The sequence below is a fragment of the Micrasema longulum genome, unplaced genomic scaffold (genome assembly GCF_059751315.1).
Source record: "Micrasema longulum isolate JH-2025_06_02 unplaced genomic scaffold, ASM5975131v1 h1tg000815l, whole genome shotgun sequence".
Lineage (NCBI taxonomy): Eukaryota > Metazoa > Arthropoda > Insecta > Trichoptera > Brachycentridae > Micrasema > Micrasema longulum.
Genome location: NW_028278007.1, coordinates 96052 through 101106, shown reverse-complemented (window position 1 = coordinate 101106; position 5055 = coordinate 96052).

Below are 5055 nucleotides of genomic sequence, written 5' to 3'. Positions count from 1 at the left end.
TTTTTGAGAGTTCAAAAAAATTGTAAACAAGATTGTGGTGTAATTTAAGAATTATTAATAAACGGAATTTTTCATGTCCAAATGTGAAGAAACTTTTGAACTATAGGTAAAAAATTGGTAGGATAAACCGGTTGTCGTTGTGGACTTACGGATCGGAGGTCCAAGGTTCAAACTCCATTATAGTGAGTTATTTACTTTTGAACGCACCACTAGCTAGAAGCTGATGGACGCTCGAATGACTGGTTCGTGGATTTGCGTTATCTTTATATTGTTTGCCACTGAACCGTAATACAAATGAATTAAATTACCCACTTTGTAATGAAATTCTTGGCACCGTATTGTTTGGAACTTTTCTCGCCTCAGACAAGATCAGATCCTGTGGTCAGGAAAGCACTTGTCGTGGTTTCTAGATTTTTGATTTGCGATAACACGAACAGTGGATTGAATATGAAATCACATGTTCACTCAGTGACAGTTCGATTGTTATTACGGCCGGAATATGGTACCTACAGTAGGAATTACAACATTTTTACCAGGGTCTAGTAGGTAGCAAATAAATCTAAAGCCGCAATCCAGTAAATGTGCCATACACAAACACATATAGTACATGTGGCGTAACCAAGATTAAATTTGAAGTATTCGAGTTAATTACAAGAACGCAAACATTTTGAAATGTATTTTAACAGAGATGGATAATATTTTTAATAAATATGTATGTCGAGGCTCTTAGCCTTCAGGAAAATCCATCTACGTCATTTCCATATCTGCACGTAGTAGTACAAAGAGCACCGTTTTTTTCAATATTTTTATTTAGTTATAAAATTAAATCTTATAATTTACACTATGCTGTATGGAAAAAAATTAAAAAATAGAAAAATATAAACCTTAACAGGTTTCTCTATAAACAGTAAATACTTACAAATTACAGCAGAGATGGAGAACATTTTAGAGAGGAGAATATAGAAGTCTAGGTATATACAGGGCTTATGACCTGTCATTGACTGATTTAAGTGTAACATTTACCATTTTGCTAATGTTTGAACATCCATATTTCTTCGATTCTTCCATCTGTTGATTTTAGTGGAGTCAAAGAGCTCATAAGCCCTGTAAATGCCTAGACTTCCATATTCCCTTCTCTAAAATGTTTTCCGTCTCTATTGTCTTTTGTTAATCTTAGTGACTTCCTAGGGGGTGAAATCTAGTATTTTCTAATCCATATTTAGTGCAACTTAAAATATTGCAGTAAATAATCAAACAAAAAAAGACGTGCGGCACTGCGTTCAAAATTTTATTAACAATGTTTACATGTATCTAGACTCGATTTTTTTTATTAGTTCTTCTTATGCCAATATGCTTCAGCCAGATTTTATTTGTTTTTTTTTTAAAGATTTTTAGTTTTAGATTCCGAGTTTGGTTTCCGGAAACATGGACGTGAAATGTTCTGCCTAAAGGGGATTTTTTAAATATAATTTTCCTCAGTAAATATTTAAATGGTTCATACATAAATCAGAAGTCTTATTTTAATTTTCCGTCGCTGTCAAAATTAATAAAATCTCGCCCTTAATTAGTAAAATGAGGGATAAAAGGTATAATTCGCCAGAATTAGTAAAGTCAACAGCTGTTTGCTGTGAATTATTCAGTGCCTAAAAAGGAAATCAGAGTGCTGTATTATTACATTATGTAACGGAAATAACGAGAACAGGAAAGGAAACAGTTGTTACATTTTGATGTTTCATTCAAATGAATATATCAATCATGATGAAAAATCTTCTTCGGAAATTAAAACTTTTTTTTTAAACAATTGACTATTTTTTAAATACGAATTGTATTTATTTATTTTATATTCTTTTATATGGTTTACAAAAAAAAAAAAAAAATCAAATAAAAATAGATACTACTTATTTTTTATAAATTACATGAAAATACTAATAAAATAGGTATTTAAATACAATTAACTATATAAATAATTATTATAATTTATTTATTATAAAAATTAGTTTATTAAAACAAAATACATTTTATACACACATGTAAACGTTAAAAAATACACATTTTAATAAAATTAACAATATTTATCATTGAAATAAAATTATTGTAAAAAAAATATTAATAAATTTAAAACGAATAAAAACTACAAATAAAATATGCATGGAAATAAAACTTGCAACGTAAATTGTTTCAATTAAGTTTTTGAAAAATCTAAATTAAAAATGAATATATTTATTTTAAAACCCACCTTGCAAACACTTCTTAAACCTAAACAATTCCATTTTAAAAATATCAATCTCTACGTTTTGAATGCTGTTGTATAATCTGCACATGCCTGATATTGGGCTGAATAAGGACTCATTATTTTGAAACGAATATATAATTATAGTTTGAAATAATAAAGGTACATTTTATATTTAGCTTTTAAAAAAATATTTAGCTTTTATATCATGTCAAATGCTGTTCCTCTCTAAAACGAGACCAGCTTAGACTAAATTATAATTAATACAAGTACCTTTATACTGAAAAAAATAGCATAAAATATTTAGGTTTTATAATTGATACAAATATAAAATGGAAGGAGCAAATATCGTATTGTAGAATGAGAAATTATATATATGAATTTTGAAGATTGAGGAATATATAAACAATAGAAAAATTAAAATCAATTTACTTTGCATTAACCCAATCCATATTACAGCACGGAATAATCAGATGGGGTGGTGCTTGTTAAACAAATATTTTACCGGTAATAAAAAGCAAAAATAAATTATAAAAATGGTTTTAAAAAAACCGTCTACTTTTTCCACTGTTAAATTATTAAAAAAAAAAAAGGTTGTAGAGATAAAATTGGTTGGTGTAGATAAAAATACAGAGGAATATTTTCTTTCATATAATGAACAAAGAAAATAAAAAGTGCAGCCAGGAACACAATATATTTAAGAAAGAAGTAAAAAGTTACAATTATAATTATTTTTGTGTAGCACTGATCAAAAACACCGTTTATATTATTTAAAAAAAAAACATTTTATCAGAAAAACATTAATAATTAAAAATAAAATAAACAAACTATTGTAGGACGTCACTCCCCATTATGTACGCAAAAAATGTTTTTTTTTCTTTTAAGTAATGGGAACCGTTAATGTAAATATTTGTTTTTTATTCATATAGAGATTGTATAATATTGTATACATATATTTGTAATCTGAATAAAATATTTTATTTTTGTTCTTTATTTATTTATTTATTATACGGCATATAAAATAAACAAATAATGAGTTAGTTAGATATACAAAAATTAAAAAACAATATTAAAACACGTATAAAAATAACAAAAATATTTATATAGGTACATTTATGGATGTCAGCATGCAAAAGTACATACAATTTGTTCAAAGCATTAATTTTGTGATCAAAAATTTTACTAGCTTTAAAAATAAAATTCTCCCAATAAATAATCAAATATCTTTTCAATATTTATCCGTTTTTTTATTTAAAAATGAACTAATCGTGTAACTTTCAATCTCTTAGCCCCTTTTCATCCCAACTCCTACCCCCACACATCTATTGCATATCGTCAAATGTTATTAACCTAATTTTACTGCATGTTCGGATATGGTGGTGTTTGCATTCGCTTTAACTCTGCATTTAATTGATATATTTTTCATAAATACTATGCATGGTACGCTGATGGTAAAGGTGAAAGTGTATTTTAATATTTGCATGTTTTTTTCGAGTTTGAGTATATCTACTACTGCGCAACAAGTAATTCAAGGTGAAGGTGTGTAGTGGGTTTTGCATGTTGGTTTAATTGGTGTCCTGACGAGGAGACGGGTACGTCTCAAAACTAGTAGACATAAAAAGTCGGTATGTGGTTATACACTAATATTTACTAACATCAATAAAAAATATTTGTAAAAGATTAAAGATATTTTGAGTTCGTCCATATGTTCGTAGTTTTATGTCGTCTTTTTTTTTGCACCACAACAGGCCAGGAGACCCAATTACAGTGGTGAATTTTATCACAGAACACCCTGGCTTGAGAAAATTCTCATTTAATTTTTCTCACCGGAAATCAAACGCCTTCGGGGGTACGCCACTTCGACTAAATATATAATGTCCAAAATACTCAACCTGTTTCCTCCTCTTCATCATACAAATTGCTGTTCATCGACTTAACTTCAAGTCAGCGGGAAGCTCAGCCGCCAAAATAGGCAATGCCGCTATAGACACAGTTCTGGATGCCCCTGAGATCGCTAACACAGGTGATCAGGTGATATACACAAACAAATTGCGAAAAACTTTCTTAGTATTTACCCTGCCACTAGCTTAACACTTTGTATCCCGGATCCGTGTGAACACGTGATTATATAACCCTGCGTTGTGTCCCGGTTCCGTGTTTTCACGTGGTTTACCAGCTGTCTAAAAAAATGCATTTTATTGACTTTTAGTGACTTTTATTAGTACTTTTTCGCTGCTGGTAAACCACGTGAAAACACAGGACCGGGATACAAAGCACAATAAATGTATTGAGACCCTGAATATTTATTATGTATACTTTTACGATGTTTGTATTATTTTTTCATATACAGAATAATGTTCCCTCACTGGGGTATCCCGTACCGAGGGAAACATTTTACAATAAGTAAAGCATGCGTTAAATGAGTTATTTAACAAAGTTAACATAATAACAAAATAAAAACGTAATTAATCCAATGAACCTAATTATCACTAACATTAAAAGCAATATAAACTAAAATAATTGTACAAAACATGACCAATTGTGCGAACATTGCAATGTGGCTCTCCATAAAGGCCAATATTGGCAAAACTATCATACAAAAATGACTTATTAAATTGTTTAAAATAAATATGATAAGATTCGATTGATTTAACCCAGTATTTTTATAATTATGATACTTTTAAGAAACCCTTCACAAAGCATGAAATTTCATAAAAATGGGCCGGGCACAGGGTAAATTCTAAGTGTATTCGGCCGGCGCTCAAAATGTTAAAACAGCACAGTCGTAACGACCGACACAGCTATGGGCTTTTAAAAGCAAAGAA